This window comes from Lutra lutra, chromosome 14 (assembly GCF_902655055.1).
Source record: "Lutra lutra chromosome 14, mLutLut1.2, whole genome shotgun sequence".
In the NCBI taxonomy this organism is placed as follows: Eukaryota; Metazoa; Chordata; class Mammalia; order Carnivora; family Mustelidae; genus Lutra; species Lutra lutra.
This window is the reverse complement of record NC_062291.1, coordinates 40,100,499-40,108,610: the sequence shown is the minus strand read 5'-3', so window position 1 is coordinate 40,108,610 and position 8,112 is coordinate 40,100,499.

Genomic DNA, 8,112 nt, shown 5'->3' with positions numbered 1-8,112 from the left:
GTCCACCATGAAGTTGTGGACAATAAATCAATCCTTTCTCCTCTCTGCCTCTCTCCCTCCCTCCTTTCCTTTTTCCTTTTCATAGGCCCCACCTTTGCTCTAGTCCAGAACTTTGGGCTGCTCCCCTCCTTGAGTCCTTTTTCTCTCCAGGCTTCTGGATGCAGACTTGCTGTCCTCTGTGCCTTAGAATCCAATTTCTCTTCCTCTGCGAAGACAAAGGGCTGAGTCAGCTCCCCAGAGACTCACTATCGAGGTTCCAAGGAGTCTGGGGGCCTCTGTGCTCGCAATCGGGCTGCTAATGGACTCAGAAAGGATTCGGGGCTGATGACACAGCCCTGAAATGTGAATGCACGGAGGAGCCATGGTGGGGTTGGGTTCGGTTTTGTTTCATGTTAATTTACACAAAATAGGTTTCCTTTTCATCAGGAATTGGTTGTCTGCATTTCTGGTTTCTTGTAACTTCCTCCCTGGCCCTCCAAAGGCCACAGGGGGATTATTAGTTTGATGCCTCTGGTGCTGAGGGATGGAAAGGGGCCGAAGAGGTGTCCCTGGCCCCTGCACATTGTTCTGGATTGTGAGGAAGACATGAAGCCTCAGAGGAAATCCCACTTTGCTAGGTTCTCAGATGCTCCTGGCAGAGCTGATGCAGACCTGTACGGACATGGGAGTCAGAGGCGGAAGGAGCATGAGCGCTTTGGGCAGGATTTAGGAGACCCAGAAAGGTTAGTTGACCTGCCAAAAGTCACACAGTTGATCAGGTGAACTGGGCTAGACTGTCCTTCCCAGGATCCTTGGCACAATTGACCCTTAGTCAATCAGTCTGTCATTGCCCACCCACTGCTGGTGAAACATTGTGGAGCTCACACATCATGTGTTTCATTGTATTAGCTACTGCTCCTGGGAGACATGCTGTGTTTTCATGCAGCAATTGCCTTTCCAGCCAGCCTGTCAGCACAGGGTAATGAGAGAAGATCCGGCCTCCCATGACCTTGGTGGTGCTGCCTCCCTCCACAATCCAGTTTTCCCTTCTGAAAGCAAAGGGTAGTAAAGACACCATCTTTAGAACATTGCTGCAAGGCAACAAGGAGATGCCATATTGGTGTTCAAGAAACTCCCTACTCAAGAGAATTCTCTTCTAAGTTACTACTCTGGTAAGTTCTATAGGGACCGCTGGGCTAGAATTCAAGTTCTCAAAGTGTGGTCCCCAGACCATCATCTGGGAACTTGTTAAAATACAAATTCTCAGCTCTGTCCTGTACCCACTGAATCAGAAATTCTGCAGGTGGGGCACAAAGATCTGTATTCTAATAAGCCCTCTAGACCATTCTCTTACCCCTGAAGTTTGAGACCTTCTGGGTGAGACATACCCTTTCTATGGGCCCAGCATGGTGAGAGATCATTGTGGGTGACAGTATATGCTCTGGGGAAGGCTACAAAGGTAGCTGCTGGGTGCTTGCGAGGCATTTATTTGCCATGAGCTGTGCTCAGGAATGGGAATGTTGCAGGTGAATTTGACAAAGCCTGACCTGTTCCCACCAGTGCCCACAAAACTGGAATGGTGACCACTGAGGCTGGGATCAGGATTCAGATTCTGTCTTGGTTGGGTTATCACAAATGTTATTTCTGGTACTGGGTCAAAGGAATCGGGATGTCCACCCATCCATCCATGCACCCCACCATCCATTCTTTCTTCCAACTAAAAGTCATCTATTTGAATTAAAGTTAAGTTATTTGAACTTTATTCTAGCCAAGCTTCCAGCCATGCCCTTGGCTTATAATACCAGACAGCCAGAGATGCTAACTTGTGTGCTTTGATTAATTTAAAAAAGTCAAGTGGGTGAGCATCTGCTTTAATGGAAACAGGTTTCCACCAAACACCACTATCTGAGATATTAAATTAAATATTTCTGTGTGGCATGAAGCAGGAACCATATTTAAAAGGTCTGGCCCTTCCTTTGAGGTGTTCGTGAGGCTGGGTGTAGGAATGAACCCTGGGAACAGTGGGACGTCACGCCCAGGGGAGGGTCACAAATAAGAATGCGAATTTATTATTTAGCTCCTAGAACTTCCCATCTCTCTCTGTTATCCATTTTCTGATTTAATCCTGGAAACAATACTGTGAAGTCTTGGGAAATACAGACTCAGAATTTAAATGACTTGCCCCAAGTTACAAAGGAAATGAGCTAAAGAACCATAACGAAATTTGAATCTTCAGATTCTCCCAAGTCCCGAGCTCGTCTGCAAGCTGGACGATCTCCCAGGGGAAGATCGGGCTCTGTGTTACATGAGTCCTCTTTTGGGGAAGCTGGAACCCTTCTGGGATGTCCAGGCTGCCCAATCCACCCATGTGAATGGACGATGGTGGAGTTATATCTAATCCAGAAGGCAACTCAGGACAGCCAAGACCCATTTCTAAAGAAAAGTCATCCACTTTCCAGCATGGGTCATTGTGGGGAACTGGAGACACTTGGTCTCACCACCAAGCGTGACTCCTCTGAGATCAGAATCAGAAACCCCCACAGCTTCCTAATTCCTGATGAATCCCAGGGATTCGACACCTTACCCATGCCATGTCACTGTGGGGAAAAAAAAAGTCAAAATAGACATTGGTAGTCAAAACGTGGCTCTTTGAACACTATTAAAACACTTCAGCAACATTTCATATAGAATTAATTAACATAAAACCCAGCATCCTCATTGCTGCATGGCCCTAAAGTGGTTGCCAGAATTTAATTAGACTTAACCTTTTTTCCTACACCAGTACCACTTTATAGTAACTGCAAATCATTATTAATTCCTTTGGTGTTCACTGTAATAACATTAATCATGATGAACTTCTTTCTGTAGTAATGTGTATGTAATATGTAATTCCATAGCAATTTAGTATTAGTTAAGGCTAAATTGAAATTAATTTCACAAAAAGATACTATTTGTTATTGGATACTGTATATTCATAAAATAATATTTTAGAGCAATTTATATTAAGGTGGCCAGATTAGGAGACATTTGGCAAACTGTTGGAAGTTCGCAGATAGAACTATTTGCTGGCCATTACTAGAACACACCTGACTGCTGGCATCTGGTATCTCGAGGTACTTGAACTATCAAACAGGAAAATGGGTAAGCTATTATGGGATGGTCCTTCGAGACCATCAACCGAAAGTCACAGTGTTGGGCAACAACATAGCTTGGAGTTGCTTCCAGCAGCCGAGTCTACAGTTTCTTATGCCCAATGTCAAAATTCAAGACACTTACTTGGCTTTTCCTAGGCCCAGTGTTCTTTCCTGTAAAATGGCTGTATTATCCCTTCACTGTGGTCATCAGGGACTCTCCATGGATGTGTTAGATTTGAGAATGGAATGAAAAATAGCAATTGCCAAGAACATAGGTGTTGCTAGAAAGAAGAGAAGCAGGAGTCAGAGATATGCAAATAGGAAGAAGACAGAACTTTGACTTTGCGAAGCTGTTAGTCCAGAGGATGATGACGATAAATGGATAATTAAAGTGTATTTTATTTTAAATTGCTTTCTTGGGATGCCTGGGTGGCTCAGTTGGTTAAGCGGCTGCCTTCGGCTCAGGTCATGATCCCAGCGTCTTGGGATCGAGTCCCGCATCGGGCTCTTTGCTCCGCAGGGAGCCTGCTTCTCCCTCTGCCACTCTGTCTGCCTGTGCTCACTCTCTCTCTGACAAATGAATAAATAAAAAATCTTAAAAAAAAAAATCAGAGATGGTTAAATTGCTTTCTTTTTTTTTTTTTTTGAAAGATTTTATTTATTATTTGGCAGACAGAGATCACAAGTACGCAGAGAAAGAGAGAGGAAGAAGCAGGCTCCTGCTGAGCAGAGAGTCCGATGCGGGACTCGATCCCAAGACGCTGGGATCATGACCTGAGAGGAAGGCAGAGGCTTCAACCCACTGAGCCACCCAGGCGCCCCTAAAGTGTATTTTAATAAGGGCAATGGAGAGGTGCTTAGGTCAGAGGAAATAAGGGGCAGGCCCTGACCAGATGGCATGGTGGCTGGTGAGTGGGCAACAGGAGGGTGTCTAGGTGCCCACTGACTGGACACCCACTGAGCTCAGGGGTCCTGCAAGAGAGCTCTTGAGCCTGGCTTCAGGGAAGTTTCCTTAGCGAAGGACAGGATCTTGTATGAAAGTGGGCTTTGGCTAAAGCAGGGAACAGCTGAGGCTCAGCTCAGAGACAGGAGGCCCCTGACATGCATGAGAGGACAGACCGGCATTTTGTCCCCGTGAAGGATCCGGTCTTCTGGGGAGGAGGGAGCAGCCTTGTTGCACCAGTGTGTAGGACTCCCATGGAGGACTTTGAAAGCCGCATTGGGGAGCTTGGACTTCAAAGATGAGGGTGGGGGTAGGAGTGATGTAATGGGGTAAGAGCATTGCTTCTAGTTATGTTTAGTTTTCAGCATTAAAAAAAAAAAAACTTGACCTCACTGTTAGGGTAAAAATGATAAATGCCACATAAAAATTAAGCATTTATGTCTCTATATAGATACCATAAACAAAATCAGAAGATATTTGATAAATGTTGGGAGAAAAGACTTATAGCATGTATTACAAAAAATTGATAGCCTTTATCTCAAGGGAGCTTTTTACAAGTCGATAAGAAAAAGACAAATAACTTGATAGATAAATGGACAAGAAAAAGCCACAAATAACCAATAGCGTAAGGAAAAAAGAGTCCCTCCCTAACAAAGAATCAAGGAAATACAATTAAAATAACAATGAAATACCAGGTTTTTTTTTTTTTAAGATCTTATTTACTTATTTGAATGAGAAAGAGAGAGCCCACCTGAGTGGGGGGATGGGCAGAGGGAGACGGAGAGAGAGAATCTCAAGCAGACTCCCTGCTGAGCACAGAGACTCCACAACCCTTGATTCCACAACCCTAAGATAGTGACCTGAGCTGAAACCATGAGTCACATGCTCTACCGACTGTGCCACCCACGTACCGTTTTTTTTTTTTTTTAAGATTTTATTTATTTATTTGACAGACAGAGATCACAAGTAGGCAGAGAGGCAGGCAGAGAGAGAGGAGGAAGCAGGCTTCCTGCTGAGCAGAGAGCCGGCTGCGGGGCTCGATCCCAGGACACTGGGATCATGACCTGAGCCGAAGGCAGAGGCTTTAACCCACTGAGCCACCCAGGTGCCCCACGTACCAGTTTTTAAACCACATTAGTACAAGTAAAAAATGTTCCTAGTATCCATTACTGAAGAGGGAAAAGAGGTACTCTCACACGTAGTGGTTTAAAGTGTAAATTGGATACAATCATTTCACAATTAAGGTTTGAAATAAGCATGTAATTTTGATCAGAAGCCCCATTTTTGGAAATCTTGGCTATTAAAATACTGAAGTAAGAAGGGGAGGTGAGATGTTTAAAATACCTGAAATTTTATATAAGGGTGTTTAAATAAATTAAAAAACATCCATGCTATAGAGCATTAATCAATGACTTGGAGGGATGACCTGGTAATTATTATGAGTTCTGTACACTAGAATGTGTACTAGAAACCCACTAATGTTAAAAAAAAAAGTTATATATGTCATTATAAAAAAAAAGTCAGGACATTAAGAATACCACCAAGAAAAAGGTAGTAAAAAGTCCTCACAAAGTGTAATCCCCAAAAATCAAAATACGCAGAAATCTTGAGAGTCTATACAGACAGGAGTATAATGGTGAGGCCATAACATAGAGGCAACATTTTAATAAAAAAGTATTCCATTAAATTTTATGTTAGTTTAAAAGAACAAGAAACTAAAATGAAATGGAAGGAATTGCTCCATTTAGATAAATATTTCTTCAGCACAAGAGATATTATTTTCTAATAGATTCCCTCTTAGGGATTACAGAAAGCACTAGGAGGTTGGAGTCTATTTTAAAACAACATATTTTAAATTTGCACAGTATTGATTGACTTCCTGCTCAGAGAGCTGGGGAGATCAGCACTTACACTTCCCTGCCTCCCTCTTCCCACTCCCTGATATTATTACAGATATTATTTTTATCTTTTACATTATATAACATTTCTATGCCACCCCATAGTAATAATTATGTCAGTTTTTAATGACATCACGAATGGAATTTCATGAACTCTGAGTATAAAAATCATAGCTTCTCCATATCTCATTCCTTGATTTAGACATATCTGTTAGTTGACTGGTGTATCGATCAGAATTTGGTTCCACTGCATAAAACAGCAACAACAAAAAAACTGATGGGTTAAGCAAAATAAAAGTCTGCTTCTTTTTTGTATGAGGTAATCCTGAAGAAGAGGTCCAGAGGAGGTGAGGCAAGTACACAAATTTATTAAGCAGGTAAACTCCTAGGTGACTTCTCTATCATCACTAGGCTTTAGCCTTTGTCTTCGTGGTTTGAGGAGGCTGCTAGGGCTCTACCCATCACATCTGTCCTTCAGGCAGCATCATGGATGAAGGCTGAAGAGTGTATCCTCCTTCCCTTTAATTAGACTTCCTGGAAGTTGCACACACCATGTCTGCTTATATACTATTAACTAGAACTTTAGGACTTGACCATTAACTAGCTGTAAGGGAGGCAAGGTTATGTAGTCTTACAGGTGGGTGGCAATGTGCCTGCAGAAATGTCAAGATTCTTATGACCAGAGAAGCAGGAAAAGGAGATAATAGGAGGTTTTCTGGATTTTGACCACTACTAGCTGGATTGTATCATCAAATAGCCTTTTAACATGGGATCAAGAGTAAGCATAATTCTTTCAATTCTTTCCTAGTTGGACATATCTTCCTGTGGCCTTTATTCCTGAGTGACATCTGGGGTAGATATAATAATCTTGGCTTACATTTTCTTTCCATCAGAATTTTGAATATATTCCTCCATGTCTCCTGGACAATGTGTACTGTTACACAAAGATTCTGAGGCCTGCTTCACTGCAGCTTGTGGATGACTAACTTTTCTACCTGGATGCTGAAGAACTTTCTCTTTACTGTTAAAGTCCAAAAATATTGCCTGACTGTGTCTTGATGTTGATTCTTCTGTATTATCTCCCCACTTCCTATCCAAGACCCTTGGGACCAGTGGTATTTTTAATCAGCAAATTCCATTATTTTTCAATTCAGGGATTTAAATATTTCTCTTACTATATTTCTATTTCATTTGCCATGCTTTCTGGTTTCAAACAGAAGGTCAACTTTGTCCTCCAAACCCATCAAAATTTCACTGTATTACTTTGACCTTCTTGTGTTCTTTCTCTGCATTCACTGTGATCACCTCAAGCTGAGGGCCACAGGGGCTACGGAGTGCAGAGCCACGAGGGCCCCTGTTCATATCACGGTCTAACAGATATGAACTCCCTGGAGGTATACAATTTGGGAGCCCCTTCTCAACGCTTTACTTGATATCAGGAATTAATTTGTCATCTGTATTGATTCTGTTCTTAATTTTGTATTATTTCTTTTTCGTTCTATGAAGGTATTATGATGGTTCTTGCTCTGTTTCATGGGCTCTGTGGTTTCCTTTCTATATTGTTCTATTGCTTTCTTAAACAGTTTTACAGAGATGTAATTGACATAAAACAAGCTGTACATAATTAAAGTGACATTTTGACGTATGAGTACGCCATGAAACCAATAATACAAATCAACATAATGAACGTCTCCATCACTTCCCAAAGTTTCCTTGAACCCCTCGGTAATTTCTTTGTCTCTTTGTTGGCTTACTTTCTTGAAGTTTTATTTAGTTATTCCGCTGTTTTAGTCTTCTGGAGTCTGTAGTATATGCTTTCAACTTATTGTTATGTCCCTTTCGGTGTTTGGTGTAAGATTCTTACAAGATACTTTTCTCCCACTCTCCAGGCCTTGAAGCTATTATGGTTACACATTTTACTTCCATATGTGATAAGCCCTACAATAGATTGTGATTATTTCTGTCCCAAACAGTCAATTAGCTTTTAAATCACTTTAAATAAGAAAAAAAATCTTCCATGTTTACTGGTTCCAGGGCTCTTTTGTTTCTTTGCAGGGATCTCTATTTCCTTAAGGCATCGTTTCCTTTCTGCTTGAATGGTTTTCTTTTCCATTTCTTGTATGAGAGGCCTAGTTGTGATGAATTCCTCCAGCTTCTG